This window comes from Lissotriton vulgaris, chromosome 2_1 (genome assembly GCF_964263255.1).
Source record: "Lissotriton vulgaris chromosome 2_1, aLisVul1.2, whole genome shotgun sequence".
Lineage (NCBI taxonomy): Eukaryota > Metazoa > Chordata > Amphibia > Caudata > Salamandridae > Lissotriton > Lissotriton vulgaris.
This window is the reverse complement of record NC_141687.1, coordinates 587,766,768-587,784,759: the sequence shown is the minus strand read 5'-3', so window position 1 is coordinate 587,784,759 and position 17,992 is coordinate 587,766,768. Positions and strand designations below refer to the sequence as shown.

General features: G+C 44.9%; 1 long non-coding RNA gene across 1 annotated transcript in view; it reads left to right on the top strand.

The window, feature by feature from the left end:
• Positions 1 to 16,346, top strand: part of LOC147730796 (uncharacterized) — a 116,803-nt gene extending 100,457 nt beyond the window's left edge. Inside the window, exon 3 of the long non-coding RNA XR_015308606.1 lies at positions 15,823 to 16,346. This is a non-coding gene — a long non-coding RNA (uncharacterized LOC147730796). The remainder of the gene's footprint in view (positions 1 to 15,822) is intronic.
• Positions 16,347 to 17,992: the final 1,646 nt, after the last annotated feature.

The window sequence follows — 17,992 nt, the reverse complement described above, 5'->3', positions numbered from 1 at the left end:
CTACTCTATCTCTCGCACGCAGGGGCACTTCATACCTGAAGATGTTCGGCAGGGCTCAAAAAAGTCCGGCGGCGGGACGTCGGAAACGGTGCGACTTGATCGTAGGTTCCGTGAGAGAAAGTGATTCATTTCCCTCGGGTTTAAATAGGGTAGATAATTGGCTAAGAACGCCCTCACCTGTGGGCTACGCTTTAGTAACAAAGGGAGAGAGAGATAAGACTACTTTTTCCGAGTGGTGACAGATTTAGAAAACAGACACATTGCTCTATTGGTTGTCAATGCGTTCGGCTGTACGAAAATAAGGAAAGGCAGGTGCTGTCTCTATCTGTCTCACTAAATTTAAGTGACACACGAATTGTTCTTATTTCAGATAGACGATCCATCTACACGTAGCGTGTTTGCCATGTAGAAGGTCTAGATATTTCCTATGAGATTAGATTTTTAAATATCTCGCGAGTGCACATAGACAAGGCTAATTTTGAAAAGAAATGAAAAGAAAGTAATCCTGGATTAAAAATAGGACAATTTGGCTACCATGTTAGAATTTAGGAAATTTTGTGTTTAGCCTTTTTTAATTGAATGGTGTATAATTAATGTCATTTTATATGTATCTTTCTAGAGCTTTGTGTCGCTAACTCCAGAAGAAGGCGCTGGTTCGCCGAAACGCGCGTAGAGACTCATTCCGCCACTTATAATAATTGTTTTAAGTTTTCTATATCTTGTTTACATGAAATGTTAATAGCGTATGGATTTGTATTGATATTTTATGACTCCAATTGTGTTTATTGTCCCCCTGTTTTTATTTATGCTTTTTCATATGTTGAACAATCTATAATAAAAACATATACTTTTATAATAATGTGTAGCCAATTGTCCTTCTGTATACTACATTGTGAAATATCAGTTGCCTAGGTTGTTTTTTGTCATAAAAACCTCACCCATTGATGTCAAGGATATCAGTGAAATGGGAGGGAGCGGCTGAAAGCGCACACCAGTACCTCCAGTCTTCACTCACCCAACAGTCATACCCAATAACAGTCAGCTTATTCAATCCGTAACCCCCATTCGTGTATGTGGTATTGTTTACTAGCAACAAACAACTTTCATCCTCGAGCACTCAGGAATCAGTGGGTTCCTCAGACCTTTCCGTCAAGTAAGACAGTAGCGGTGACCAAATGTCTCTGGGTCTTGACGCACTAGGCAGCAACTCAGCATATACAGCAGCCTGTTCTTGACAGTATACCATGTCTTTTAGCCAGTCCTTGAATTTTGGCGCTCTTCCCCTGCCCCAGCGACAAGCTATGCGCCTCTTGGCCATCAAGAGTGCTTTGCCCGTGTATCGTCGGTGGATCAGGGTACAACATGGACATAACTCAGTAACGCTAACAGCAGTGTGGCTTGTAGCTGCACACCAGCCATCTGGCACAGGGCCACAAAAACTTGCTCCAATATACCTGCACTCCCGGACAAGCCCAGGCCAAGTGTAGAAAGTCTGCCTGAGGGGCCTTACACCTGTCACATCTGTCCGAGTCATGAAGGTGGAGCCTATGCAACCTTGCCGGTGTATGGTACAGTCTGTGTAAAAATTTGTAGTGGATGATACGTAACCTACTACTGGCTGAAATCTGTTCAGTCTGTGAGCAGCAATAGTTCCATTGCTCATCGGTTATGTCAAATCCTAGATCCTCCCCCCAATGTGTACGAGACGCCGGAGCGTCCATCTCTCGCTTGGTCTGGACCACACGGTATATTAGGGATACCAATGGCTTGGGCGCTGTCTGCTGGAGGAGCTGGTGTATCGGCGCAAGCGCCAGAGGTTCACATGAGAAGTCAGGGTGAAGTGATCAAACCCCTTGTTTCAGCCGTATGTACAGGAATGTATCTAAGGGAGTGCGCTGCACGTCTGTGAATGGCATATACAGTAGTCTATGTTCGCTCACAGGCAGGTACTTCCATGTATATGGCCCCCTCTTTCGAATTGGGTGTGCCAACCAGTGCTCGGCCGCTAGCTGTGGCATATATTGGGCTGTCGGATCCAATAATGCACATAGTGAGCCTTGCGCGCTTACATAGTAGAGTTCAAAATCTGGGATTCCAAATCCCCCATCTGAAGAAGGCCTGGTCAGGACAGTCCATTTCAATCTAGCCTGTTTCCCTCCCCAAACCAGCTTTATCATTTCCGATCGCAGCATCTTAAAAAAATTTCAACCCGGGTGATACGGGATATTTCAAAATAAGTAGAGCAGCTGGGGTAGAATCACCATCTTGATCAGCGAGGCTCTACCAGCCATTGAGAGCGGAAGCCTTATCCATCTCTCCACCCTTTCAGTTATGCGAGCCAGCGCAACTCCATAGTTAAGCCTCATCAGTTCGTCCCTCTGTCTGGTTATTCCTATACCAGGTAACGTACCTCTTCTGCATACCACTCCAATGGGTAATCCAGGGGGAAGCGTACAACCGAATCGGTCAGTGGGAAAAGGCAGGACTTGCTCCAGTTGATTTGGACACCCGATAGTCGACCAAAAATAATAAACTCTCGAAGAAGAGTATTTAAGTTCGCCTGAGGATCTCTAACATAGAGGGTGATGTCATCCGCGTACATCGAAACCAATATTTGCCTCAGGTTAGATCGCAAGCCCATGCCGTTGTGACGCTGTCGTAAGCGCGCCGCTAGTGGTTCTGTTGCCAACGCAAATAATAAGGGCGACAGCGGGCAGCCTTGACGAGTGCCCCTGGTGATCATGAAGCTATGCGACACATGCCCATTGATCAGTACCCTAGCCCCGGGTCGATAATACAGTAATCGGATCCATGACAGAAACAGTGGCGGGAACCTCATTCGGAGCAGGACACCAAAGATATGGTTCCATTCAACGGAATCAAAAGCCTTAGTGGCATCTAGGAATACTGCCGCCAAGGGGAGTTCCGGTGAGACGTTATGTAAAAGAGTGAAGAGAGTTCTCAGGTTATGGGAAGTAGCCCTGCCCGGGACAAATCCGGATTGGTCCGGGAGGATCAAATGTTCCAACAATAGACTCAGTCGATTAGCCACAAGTTTGGCCAAGATTTTGGCATCACAATTGAGAAGTGAGAGGGGCCTATATGATCCGCACAGATGAGCGGGCTTGTCAGGTTTCAACAATGAAATGATTAAAGCTTCCCTCATGGAAGGGGGGAGTGAGCCAACCTCCAATGAGTCCTCATAAACTTCTCACAGTATGGGAGCCAATAAGTCTATATACGTCTTGTAGAACTCTATAGGAATCCCATCAAGTCCAGTGACCTTGCCCGACTGCATACCCATGATAGCCTCCCGAACTTCATCGAGTTCAAACGGAGACCAGATGTGGTATAAAGAGTAGTGTAATGCTCGGTAAAAGTGTCAAGGACATTGGCAGTGTCCCAACAGCGCAGTGCCATCAGCCTTTTCCGCTCTATCACTTAGTTAGCATATCGCGACTGTTTGACCATATCAGCTAGTGCTTTCCCCGGTCGCTGGCCCTCCTCAAACCGGCGAGCCTTCCAATGTTTGCCTCGAAACTTTGCTTCCCTATCCGCCTCTTCAGTGTACTCAGTGAGCTTGGTTCTAAAATCACCGCGCGTATCGTGGTCTGGAGCGGTCATTAGTCTAGTTTCAAGTGCTTTGAGTTTGCATTCTAGTCTGCCGAGTGTGTTGACAATATCCTTGAGCACTCCCATCCCCTTTGAGATGCAATACCCTCGTAGTGTCACCTTGAACGCCTCCTATGCAGTCTCTAAACTTTGCACTGATCCCTTATTCCGTAAAAAAAATCTCTAATTTCGTCACGCAATTCCTCTTGGAAGACTGCATCTAGGAGCATGCGTGGATTAAGGCGCCAGGCGCTGCGCGGGGGATTAAAGTCTGCTGATGACAACGTAAGCCTGACAGGTGCGTGATCTGAGTATGTCCTGGCCAGGTGCTGTACAGTGCAGACCACAGATGCCAGTCCCCGGGAAACCAGCCAATAATCTAAGCGCGCCCAGGTCGCGGCATGTGCCGTGAAATGTGTCCCTTCGCGGTCATGGGGATGGGCATGCCCCCACGCGTCTAGTAGGTGGCTGTCTTGCAAAATATCAGTCAGCGTGCTACTGGCTTTACTGTGGTGGTGCGATGCCGGGTGGGATCTATCCGTCTGCGGGGCATAAGTAACGTTAAAGTCCCCACCCCATATAACGTGGTTCGAGTTTATTTCTCCTATCTCCCTCCACAGTGAAATGAAAAAGTCTGCGTCGTCTACATTAGGCCCATAACAACAAAACAGTGTGACCGACTGCTGTCAAAGACATCTCCATGCCAGGCAATATTTCCCGCGCTCATCAGCCAACGTCCCAGCTAAGTGGAAGGGCACCTGCTTCTTAACCAATATAGCCGTACCCCTAGCATAGGTCAAGTAGGAGGAGAATATTCTATGTGTAGCCCATCGGGATGCAAAAACAGTGGGTTTCCTGCAGCATAGCTATATGTACTCGGTGCCTATCAAGGTATGCCAGCACCTGCCGTCTCTTCCTCGGGTCTCCCAGTCCCCTGACATTTCACGAGGTTCCCACCTCGCTAGCCATAGTCACACCACATCAAACAATCATGTGAAGAGTCATCTCCCCAGTCCAGAGCCACTACATCAAATCCATTCCTCAATGTGAAAATCTCTACCATATACGCACCCTGCAGGGTCAGTACGCCTACCATGATCTCCAGTCCTCGCATCTTATATGAATTCAAAACAGTCCCATTCCCCCTGCCCTTCCCCTCTCCTCCCTCCCACTGAAGCACCCCACACATGCCAGCATCAGACACCCACCCTCCCCACCCCCACCAATACCTCATCCAAAAGTCTAACACAACATCAGTTAAACAGTAGCACCAAAGCGCTTTGGGGAATTCCCAGTGGGGGCTATTCATAGGTGGCTACACAACTCCCCCTCACCCTCCAGTCAGACTCTAGCTAACGCCAGAGTCCGGACTGACAGCAAGGGGTGCCCGCGAGCAGGCAGTGGTGCCCTCTAGGCGCAATTACCTTGTTTCATACACCAATGTTATCATAGCCGCCACCCACAGATCAGATAGAAAGCACCAGTGAATCAATTCATTACCAGTGTCCATGTGTGCCAGAGCACCACGCTGCATCTACTCATTTGTGTCTCTGTCAGGGGATCTCCATGGGTCTTCCGCAGCCGCATCAGTCCCATTTGTTTTCCTGAGATCCTTAAGGAACTTATCTACCTGCTGAGGCTTCGTAAAGAATCGTTGTTTGCCTTGGTGTGTTACCCGTAGGTGCGCGGGGTAGAGAAGGGCATAATCAATCTGTGACTTTCGAAACTTAGCCTTCACTTCGATGAATTTACGCCGCTCATCTTGCACCATGGGTGTAAAGTCTTGGTAGATAGAGAAGGTGTTCCCTTCATATGCCAACTTTTGCTTAGTGCGAGCAGCTCTCAATGCCACATCCCGGTCTCTGTAATTTAGGAGTCTAGCGATTATGGGCCTGGGAGTGTCACCTGGTTTGGGCCTAGGCCCCAAGGATCTGTGTGCGCGTTCGACAATAAATTGATTTGAAAAAGCGTCAGATCCAATCGCTACCAGCAGACGTCTCTCCACATAATCCTCCATCCGACCAGTATTGGTGGATTCCTGAATGCCTAAAATGCGAATATTATTGCGCCTACTGCGAGCTTCCAAATCCTCGTTCTTCGCTGCGATGACCCTGAGCAAGTTATCCATACGAGAGAGTTGGGAAGTGTTTCGGGAAGTGGTATCTTACGAGTCCGAAATGCGTTGCTCTGCCTCTTTTATTCTTTCCTCTTGCCCCTCTAGTTTGTGGGCGCTCGCGTCCATTCTTGAGGATAGCCGGTCCACTTTAACCACTATGGTGGCGAAGCCCTGACGGACTTCGCGGAGGATATCCTGTACTTCACTGGATTGGCCCGCAGCGCCATCTTGTGATCCACCGCTCATGGCTGGATCTTGAGGACTTGTCCCGCCCGAGGGGGCTTCCTGGTGGCATCAAACGTGAGTTTAGATTGCCGTGTATCGGTTTCCCCCATATTCGCTGCCAAGGCTGCGGGCCGCGGGTTTTCGAGAATGTCCAATTCCGATCCCGGATTCGGGGGAGGAGCCGGCCCCACAGCAGGGGTGCGCTCTAGGTATCACAGCCTTGCCCCGGCTGTATGTGGACCGCGATCTCCCACTCAGTGGGGCCCCACCATCTCGACAAGGGGGTCTGTCTGCGAGCACTGTGCGGTCGAGGGCCTCCAGCAGGCCTCCCTCGAGTCTGACGCAGTCTTGTGCGTGTTCTAATGTGCAGTCGCGGATATGCCACTCCAGCTGTGGGCTCTTAGCTCTCCCTCCGCCTGTGCCATTCAGTTCGTCACATATGTGGACTACGCAATGCTAACTGTCCACTCTGGCCTGTGGGGGCCACGTTGCAGCATGCAGAAGATTCTTGCAGGTATCTTCTATTTTCACGGTCGGCCCTCGCACTCCCGGACCATGGTCACGTCGCCCCCAGCGTGTCTGCCTCTTGGGGGGGGAATGGTGTAGGTGTCTGCCTCGTAGCCCCGCAGTTGAGGCCAGAGATATGCCCGCAAAACACTCCCCCAGGGCAGGAAGCGACAGATGAAGGTAGCAGGGCCCCCCCGGGTTGCCCAGCCTCAGCACCATCACAGCAGCCTCAGGGTCCCTCGGGTCTCTGCCGCAAAGGCAGTCTGTCAGCCATGAGGGGGGGGGATGAGGAGAAATCGGCTCGCCACAGGCCGGGAGGCCACTCGCAGAGGTCTCGGGGGGTGTCCGCAACCCCGAAGCACTGCCCAGACCCGTTCTTACCTCCACTCTCTTTTGGGCCGGGATCCGCACCGCCGCCGGCTACGCTGCTCCCTCACCAGGTTCTCGGCAATCTAGAACAGCATTAACGGCTTCCGCGCACTCTAGGGCAGGCCTAATATCCGGCCTGTGCACCACGCAGGCAGCCGCGGTCTATCGTGGAGTGGAGGCCGGCGGCCAGATTCATATGGCTCCACAGGTCTCTTCGGCAAATATTTCTCTGCGGCTCCCAGGCGGTCCAAGCTCACAGGATTCGCACTGATCACGTCAGGAGTGCTAATCTCTCGATCAAGCCATATTGCACCTCCAAGGGTCATCTTTTGAGAGGATAAACATAGGATAATGTCCGCCGGGCGACGGGAGCCTCACTTGAGAGCGGCCATCAGCAAGTGCGCCACCTAGCACCCCATGCACAGCCTATGTTACTGGGACTCTGATGTGTGCTTTGTGGGTGGGTCTATTTTTTGCACTATGATTGGTCTCTGACATGTGTTCTGTGTGTGCCTTTCATATGTGTTCAAATTGCTGATCTGTCTCACAACATGTGGGTGGGGGTTTTAAAACATACCCATGCAGCAGGTGATTCCATGTAGTGTCCTCAGGAGTATGTATTGGAATTATGTCACACTAGCCCAGACACCTGCCTACTGTCCAGGCCAATACACATTTACAGGTTTACTTGGTCAGTCATGCCCACTCCACATCATTGGGAGACTCAGACTCATGTGTATGTACCTACTGATTGTGCTTCCTGAAATGTAATTGTAGTGTTGGACAGTGCACTGCCACTTGAATTATAAGTTGCTTCCTATTTTCCGTGCTCCTAGGTATCACCCACTACTCTCGAGTGACTGTGTAATAATCCGGTCTGCAGAACATTAAATTTAGCTCTGTCTCCTAGGGCATCAGGATGTGCTGATTAACCAGCTAGAGTTGCATACAAATTATATTTGAAACGTAAGTCTTGTCTCTTGTGTGAATTAATTTATTATTCAATAATTCCACTTTGTGTTTAGATGTTGTAGTCACATCTCGTTATACATCCATTATTTAATCGTTTTTCAAAATCATTGTTTTGACAATCTGTATCATTATTTTCCCTTTGTTCCCCAATGCATTTCGGCGCGATGCGCCTTTGTTAAGGGATTAATCTGTTGAAAAATAACAATAATGCATTCCATTACTCAAAAGTTCTTTTGCCACCGATTTTCACATGTGAAATACATAAATGCCTAATGTTTAACTCGTAACAACCTATTTCCACAACGTACATCAACTTCGCCTTCATGTTAGGATTGCTTAAACGTGCTACTGTGTTTCGCCGATATAAATGTTTACTCGATTGTCACATAGAGCTCTAAGTGTAGTTAGCTAACTCACGGTTAGTGATTGCAGCTGACCCCATGTTCTACAGCACTTCAGTTACTAACTACATGTTCTAATCTCTTAGCGCGTGGATAAACCTCACAGCGTACAAGTGAACCCTCCGTGGAGGATCGCGCTTACCGTCTTGGCGTTCTCGGGCCGTTTCTACGCTCTATGCATGCTGGGACTGCTGCTTGTAGCGCGAGCGAGCTGTTCATGCTATTTAAAAAGGAAGCCTCCCTGTATGTATTAACTGTTCTTAAAGGCACAGACTGCTGTTTGTAAACCCCAATGTTACACGTTAGGCTAGTGTGTCCTCCACCTCGCAACAAAGTCGGAAGTCATCTTATTTACAGATAACAAGCAAATTCGATCCTATCACTTAAACCTTTCGGTTTCATAGTTTGTAAAAAATAAATCCAATGGTTTTCTCTTTTTATCAATGTTTTTCTATTGTCTCTTCCAGGTGCTTTATCCACTTGTTCCAAAATACAAGCTCTTAAGTCGTCTACTCGATGTTGGGCTTCCATAAAGTGGGTGGCTATCACTGATTTGGTCGTTTTTGTTCTGATGTTGCTTTTGTGCTCATTGAGCCTTACTTTTAATTTCCTTTCTGTTTGTCCCACATACTGCATGTTGCAAGGGCAACTTAAAAGATAAATGATATTTGTAGAATCACATGTTCCATTAACTTTAAGTTTCACAATATTTCCATTTTGTGCGTGGCGTATTTGTTCGCCTTTCATGATGTTTTCACAATTATGACAGTTTAAACAGGGGATTGTCCCCTTGTATTTGGTGGAAGATCCTCTGTTAATGTTGTGTTTCAGCAGTTCACCTATGTTTTTGGATCTTGTGTGTGCAAACAGCGGTTCTTGACTAAATCGTCCTTTAAAATCTAGTTCAGTGGCTAATAGTAGCCAATGTTTTCTGATGATTTTTTTGAAGTGGTAGCTCATAGTAGAAAACTTTCTGACACACGTGATTCGTTGATCTTTTCTGGTGTCTCGAGGAGTGAATAATTCTTCTCTGTTTTTTTGCGCAATTCTCTCCTTTGCTTGCTCTAATATTGAGTCTGGATATCCTCTGTTTTTAAATCTTTCCATCATTAATTTTGATTGAATTTCTAGTTGCTCTGGTTCCGAGACTATCCTTTTAACCCTCATTAGTTGAGAGAATGATAAATGTCTCTTAAGTGACGGAGGATGAAAACTGTTATACTCTAGAGTGTTATTTCTGTCTGTGTTTTTTCGGTATAGATTGGTTTTGAAACCCGTGGGGGTATTACTTATTTCTACATCCAAAAAGTTTATCTTGTCTCTGTTGATTTCCCAAGTGAACTGGATTCTTTAATCGATGTCATTCAGAGCTCTAACTTGTTCAACCAATGTTTCTGTTGATCCCTCCCATGCTATGAAGATATCGTCTATAAACCTAGTGTATAGACGAAGGTGGCTTTTTCATGTAGTTTTTTGCAAAATATGCGTTTCCTCAAAGTTTTTCATGAAGATATTAGCATATGTTGGGGCTGCTGGGTTTCCCATGGAAGTACCACTCTTTTGGAGAAACCATTTTCCTTGGTAGTTGAAGTAGCTATGCATTAGAATGAATTGTACCAGTTCCAACAAAAATACTTGCTTTTCTGTTTCATATTCACTTTCTAGTAGTGCTTTTTCAACGGCTTCTAGCCCCAAGTTGTGGGGTATTGAAGTGTACAAAGACTTCACGTCTATGGTAGCAAGTGTTATTTGTTGATCATCATTAATGTTGATTTCTGTTAGCTTTTTAAGTAAATCCGTAGTATCCTTGATGTACGATTGTGCTGCCATTGTGCTGGGTTGTAGGTATTTGTCCAGAAATTTGCCTATGGGTTCTTGTATGCTGTTTTTGGTGGATACTTTAGGTCGACATGGTATTTTTTGTTAGTGCTTGTGAATTTTTGGTACCATGTAAAAAGTCGGGCTTTTGGGGTACTCTTGTATCATGTACTTTTTAGTGCGTTCCTGTATTGTGCCTTCATCAACTGCTTTCTGTATGATTTGTTGCAGGGTTTTCTTGATTTCTTGTGTTGGGTCATTGTCTAGTTGCATATAAAGGTTTTCATCATTTAAATGCTCCATCCCTTGTGTCTCATAGTATAAAGTGTCCATTATTACCAATGCGCCGCCTTTATCGGCCTTTTGACAAATGATATCTTCATTGTGACTGATGGCTTTGATGATACCTTGTTGTTTCTTCGTCAAGTTTCGGTGTTGCTTGATTCTCTTGGTATTCAAGCTTTGTATGTCTTGTTTACAAAGTTGCTCTAAAAGGTCTATTGTTTTGTGGCTCACTGGGGCCATATAGGTGCTTGTTGTTTTCAATCCTTTTAGTTGATCTTGGTCTTGTTGTTTGTTTTCGGTGACCACATTATCAAAAAAATTCCTCAGTCTTAATTTTCGTGTTAGTTTAAATAAACTCATGTCTAATTCCAAAGTGTGGGTGTCTGTCGTGGGAACAAATGATGTCCCCTTTTGCATCGTATCAAGTTGTATGGAGGTGAGCGGGTATTTTGAGATATTAATGACTAAGTTGTCTGCTGTTTCTTTTTGTCTTTTTTGGATGTCACATTCCTTGTTTGTGGTAAGTTTTTTTCTTTGTCCTTTTCCCCTACGGGGTCTCCCCTTTCTTCCTGTCCTTTCTCTAAAAAAGGCTGATCAGTTGATGTGGTTGCTACGGTTTCTTGAGTGGGTTCTTGCCTCTTTTTAGCTACTGTCGATTCACTTCCAGTTGATGATGTGTCTGTTTGTGACCCATATCGTGTTTGTTACATTCTCTTAGCATATACTTCCGCCCATGAGTATACCTCTTCCAACTTATAATCTAAAGTATCTCTCCTGTATTTCCATAATTTTCTGTCATTCACCTCCTGTGTGTGTTTTGCTAATTGGCTTTTGATGTCTGCAAGGATGTTTGTTAATTCCTCAGGTGTGATTAGTTTATTTAGTTCGTCTTTGACATTGTTGATTTCCATATCGAGTTCTTCCAACATTTTTGATAACTCTTCTATGATTAAAAGAATGAGGTCAAGACTGCATTTGTTTAATTGGAAGAGGTATACTCATGGGCGGAAGTATATGCTAAGAGAAGGCAACAAACACGATATGGGTCACAAACAGACACATCATCAACTGGAAGTGAATCGACAGTAGCTAAAAAGAGGCAAGAACCCACTCAAGAAATCGTAGCAACCACATCAACTAATCAGCCTTTTTTTAGAGAAAGGACAGGAAGAAAGGGGAGACCCCGTAGGGGAAAAGGACAAAGACATTTTTTTACCACAAACAAGGAATGTGACATCCAAAAAAGACAAAAAGAAACAGCAGACAACTTAGTCATTAATATCTCAAAATACCCGCTCACCTCCATACAACTTGATACGATGCAAAAGGGGACATCATTTGTTCCCACGACAGACACCCACACTTTGGAATTAGACACGAGTTTATTTAAACTAACACGAAAATTAAGACTGAGGAATTTTTTTGATAATGAGGTCACCGAAAACAAACAACAAGACCAAGATCGACTAAAAGGATTGAAAACAACAAGCACCTATATGGCCCCAGTGAGCCACAAAACACTAGACCTTTTTGAGCAACTTTGTAAACAAGACATACAAAGCTTAAATACCCAGAGAATCAAGCAACACCGAAACTTGACGAAGAAACAACAAGGTATCATCAAAGCCATCAGTCACAATGAAGATATCATTTGTCAAAAGGCCGATAAAGGCGGCGCAATGGTAATAATGGACACTTTATACTATGAGACACAAGTGATGGAGCATTTAAATGATGAAAACCTTTATATGCAACTAGACAATGACCCAACACAAGAAATCAAGAAAACACTGCAACAAATCATACAGAAAGCAGTTGATAAAGGCAACAATACAGGAACGCACTAAAAAATACCTGATACAAGAGTACCCCAAAAGCCCGACTTTTTACATGGTACCAAAAATTCACAAGCACCAACAAAAACCACCATGTCGACCTATAGTATCCACCAAAAACAGCATACAAGAACCCATAGGCAAATTTCTGGACAAATACCTACAACCCAGCGCAATGGCAGCACAATCGTACATCAAGGAAACTACGGATTTTCTTAAAAAGCTAACAGAAATCAACATTAATGATGATCAACAAATAACACTTGCTACCATAGATGTGAAGTCTTTGTACACTTCAATACCCCACAACTTGGGGCTAGAAGCCGTTGAAAAAGCACTACTAGAAAGTGAATATGAAACAGAAATGCAAGTATTTTTGTTGGAACTGGTACAATTCATTCTAATGCATAGCTACTTTAACTACTAAGGAAAATGGTTTCTCCAAAATAGCGGTACTTCCATGGGAAACCCAGCAGCCCCAACATATGCTAATATCTTCATGAAAAACTTCGAGGAAACGCATATTTTGCAAAAAACTACATGGAAAAGCCACCTTCCTCTATACACTAGGTTTATAGACGATAGCTTCATAGCATGGGAGGGATCAACAGAAACATTGGTTGAACAAGTTAGAGCTCTGAATGACATCGATGAAAGAATCCAGTTCACTTGGGAAATCAACAGAGACAAGATAAACTTTTTGGATGTAGAAATAAGTAATACCCCCACGGGTTTCAAAACCAATCTATACCGAAAAAACACAGACAGAAATAACACTCTAGAGTATAACAGTTTTCATCCTCCGTCACTTAAGAGACATTTACTATTCTCTCAACTAATGAGGGTTAAAAGGATAGTCTCGGAACCAGAGCAACTAGAAATTCAATCAAAATTCATGATGGAAAGATTTAAAAACAGAGGATATCCAGACTCAATATTAGAGCAAGCAAAGGAGAGAATTGCGCAAAAAAACAGAGAAGAATTATTCACTCCTCGAGACACCAGAAAAGATCAACGAATCACGTGTATCAGCAAGTTTTCTACTATGAGCTACCACTTCAAAAAAATCATCAGAAAACATTGGCTACTATTAGCCACTGAACCAGATTTTAAAGGACGATTTAGTCAAGAACCGCTGTTAGCACACACAAGATCCAAAAACATAGGTGAACTGCTGAAACACAACATTAACAGAGGATCTTCCATCAAATACAAGGGGACAATCCCCGGTTTAAACTGTCATAATTGTGAAAACATCATGAAAGGCGAACAAATACGCCACGCACAAAATGGAAATATTGTGAAACTTAAAGTTAATGGAACATGCGATTCTACAAGGGAAACATCACTTACAACGCATTTATTACAACGCACTACCATTACAACGCAACCATTACAACGCAAACCATTACAACGCATTAAGCTGGGGAGCGCTCTAGGATAGGGAATATATTTAATTTACTATCCAACACCTTCCCTACTATCCACGGGGACTGGAGTTTGAATAGTAAATTAAATAAATCACTTTCCAGCGCTTAAAAGCACTATGCGTTGTAGTGGTATGCGATGCAAAAACCGCGTTGTAACAGCAGGCGTTGTAATAGCCTGCGTTGTAACGGCACCAATCCTTCTACAAATATCATTTATCTTTTAAGTTGCCCTTGCAACATGCAATATGTGGGACAAACAGAAAGGAAATTAAAAGTAAGGCTCAATGAGCACAAAAGCAACATCAGAACAAAAACGACCAAATCAGTGATAGCCACCCACTTTATGGAAGCCCAACATCGAGTAGACGACTTAAGAGCTTGTATTTTGGAACAAGTGGATAAGGCACCTGGAAGAGACAATAGAAAAACATTGATAAAAAGAGAAAACCACTGGATATTTTTTTTACAAACTATTAAAACCGAAAGGTTTAAATGATAGGATCGAATTTGCTTGTTATCTGTAAATAAGATGATTTCTGACTTTGTTGCGAGGTGGAGGACACACTAGCCTAACGTGTAACATTGGGGTTTACAAACAGCAGTCTGTGCCTTTAAGAACAGTTAATACATACAGGGAGGCTTCCTTTTTAAATAGCATGAACAGCGCGCTCGCGCTACAAGCAGCAGTCCCAGCATGCATAGAGCGTAGAAACGGCCCGAGAACGCCAAGACGGTAAGCGCGATCCTCCACGGAGGGTTCACTTGTACGCTGTGAGGTTTATCCACGCGCTAAGAGATTAGAACAAGTAGTTAGTAACCGAAGTGCTGTAGAACATGGGGTAAGCTGCAATCACTAACTGTGAGTTAGCTAACTACACTTAGAGCTCTATGTGACAATCGAGTAAACATTTATATCGGCGAAACACAGTAGCACGTTTAAGCAATCCTAACATGAAGGCGAAGTTGATGTACGTTGTGGAAATAGGTTGTTACGAGTTAAACATTAGGCATTTATGTATTTCACATGTGAAAATCGGTGGCAAAAGAACTTTTGAGTAATGGAATGCATTATTGTTATTTTTTTTCAACAGATTAATCCCTTGACAAAGGCGCATCGCGCCGAAATGCATTGGGGAACAAAGGGAAAATAATGATACAGATTGTCAAAACAATGATTTTGAAAAACGATTAAATAATGGATGTATAACGAGATGTGACTACAACATCTAAACACAAAGTGGAATTATTGAATAATAAATTAATTCACACAAGAGACAAGACTTACGTTTCAAATATAATTTGTATGCAACTCTTCCTGAAATGTGCCATCAGGTATCTGACACAATATCATTGTGGTGTGGCTTCCTTTTTGTGACAACTGGTATGTTGAGGATTTAAGTGTCAGCAGTACATCAGAGTGTGCAACATATAGGGGTGTGGTCAGTTGAATGTGCACAGTGCTGAATGCAACAGTGACTTTTACGCAGCTGTGTGTCATTAGCAGCCGACTTTGAGGTGCTCATGTTCAGGTAGTTATTTTTGCAGTCACTTAAATGTCGGATTTTAGTGATGTTGGTTCATTATAGTCCAATAACAGTGTGTGGCAAGGGACAGACTGGTGCACTTGTCAGCTGCAGTGTTTGTTATGGGCATGACCTATGAATGTGACGCAGTGCAAACTGATGTTGTCCGGATGCATTACCCCATGACATGTGACAGTGAAGACTAACTTACCATGCATGTATGTGCCAGGGCATCGACTTGAGAAGGGGATCCTGCATTGGAGTCAGAGGTGCTCCATGCACCCCATTGTGTCATTAACTTTCAGGATGTAAGCACATCATTTTGTGTTGTGCTGCTAGGCATCACACAAGATTGTGAAATGTGAGTCTGGGCATACCTTCATCCTGACACCTGTACTGAGTGATTGGCATGTGATGTAATGTATGTTAATAGTAATGTACTTCTACATGGTCATTTGCATGTACAACAACTGTGTATGTGGTGCATGTGTGCAATTTGGGGTATTATCAGCCAGCATGCAACAGACATATGGGTACAAGTCCAGGAGGGATATGGGTGCCATGGTTGATGTTCAGACTGGCTATTGCCATATGTACACCTGTGTGGGCACTTTGAGCAAATATCAGCTAAGGGTGCCAGTGCATGCCCTGTAATGTGCTGTATTGACAGTGTTGTGTGCAGTCAGTGCAGGCGACTAATGTGGGCCTTGTTTTCCTACTTATATGCAGATACATCCACGGGCACAGGAGACAGCGCCACGGAACTAGAGGAGCCGCAGAGCCAGCCTCGGCCAGTGACTGAGGAGTCGGAGGGACCCAGTGGCACGGAGGGTGAGGGGAGCCACACCGAGGAGTCCTCAGCACCATCCACCTCAGCTGAGGACCACAGCAGCTCGGAGGATGACTCCCTTGTGGGGGCGGGTATCAGCAACCAGCAAACCACAGATAGTGAGGCTGTTGTGACGGCACAAACCATGCCAGACACCTCCACTGCAGTTGCCACTAACTCTCCTGCACCCACCACCTCTTCACAGCCTCCTTCTGATGAGTCCTGATCCTGTCCCTGCCGTGCCTGGTGCCCCTCAAAGTGGATTTCCCCAGTCCTTAGCAGTGCAGGCAAGCAACGGGTGACAGGTGTCACTCACACCCTCACTGGACTTTGCTTTTTGAGAGGACATTGGACTAAATTTTATTTTGGATTTTCCCTTTTAGATTTCAATTTGCTGAATAAAGCATTTTTTGTTATACTTGTGCATTTGATTTAGCTGTACATATTGTTGATGCTCTTTACCCTGACCTTGCTGTGATGATGCAAACGTCTGTTACTGAGGTGTTGATGTGGTGTACTCCAAGTGAACCATGAGATGTTTCCTGTTCAGGTTGGTATCCATGTCATCCTTTGCAGCTGACTGGGTGTGTCATGATTAACTAATTTTGGACAGGGATGTTAACATTTCATTGGCATGGCCACATCTGAGGCTTGCGCCCATGCACATATGATGTGCTTCACATTGTAAAATTTTACACTTTCCCTGACTGTTGTCCCGTTTCCACTGTACATGAAGGTGTGGGCATCATTGGTGTAAAGTCAACTGTGTCCACTGTGCAACTTGCTAGACGTATGTATTGTCTATGTCCAGGTGACTTAAGGTGCACTACCGTACCCAGGCGCATGTCACCAGTGCCTACTTTGGGTGGTAAATGATGGTTGACTGAACAAGTGTTGTGCTGACATGTCCAGGAATCATACATACTTTTTGGCATGTGCTGCTATTTCCATAATGACACTTACCTCGAAGTCACTGTGATGATGGGGGATTTAGACCCTTTGCCACAATGCTCAACTTTATCTGCAGTTTGTGTCCACACATTTTACATTGGATGTACACACTGATGGTGGTTTTGAACATATCGGCCCAGTGCTATTGCAAAGCTTGACTTCTTTAGCCCAAAGGTGTTGGTCACATATGTGATGGTAGTTACATTGTGGGTCATAAATCAAATTCACTGTTGGGGTATTTGTTAGGCACTACACACTGTTGGCATCATGTTGTGGGGAAATGTATTTGGCTGACATACCTGTGGTTGATGTTTGATGGATGTGTGGCGCATCATCCACCCTATGGGTGAGGGTGTCAATATTGTCAGACACACTGACCCCTATGGAAGGGTGAGGCAGTAGTGACAGACAACATGCCCCTATGGGTGGGGTGGTATTAGTGATAGGCAACATGCCCCTATGGGTGGGATGGCATCAGTGATAGACAATATGACACATATGGGTGTGGTGGCATTAGTGATAAGCAACATGACACATATGGGTGGGGTGGCATCAGTGATAGGCAAGATATGACACATATGGTTGGGGTGGCAGCATGGGTGGGCAACATGCCCCTATGGGTGGGGTGGCATTAGTGATAGGCAACATGACACATATGGGTGGGGTGGCATCAGTGATAGGCAACATGATGCATATGGGTTGGGTGGCATTAGTGATAGGCAACATTCCCCTGTGGGTGGGGTGGCATCAGTGATTAGCAACATGACACATATGGGTGGGGTGGCATTAGTGATAGGCAACATGCCCCTATGAATGGGGTTGCATCAGTGATAGGCAACATGACATATATGGTTTGGGTGGCATCAGTGATAGGCAACAAGACACATATGGGTGGGGTGGCATCACTGATAGGCAACTTGACACATATGGTTGGGGTGGCAGTATGGGTAGGCAACATGCCCCTATGGGTGGGTTGGCATTAGTGATAGGCAACATGACACATATGGGTGGGGTGGCATCAGTGATAGGCAACATGACATATATGGGTGGGGTGGCATCAGTGATAGGCAACATGACATGTAAGGGTGGGGTGGCATCAGTGATAGGCAACATGACACA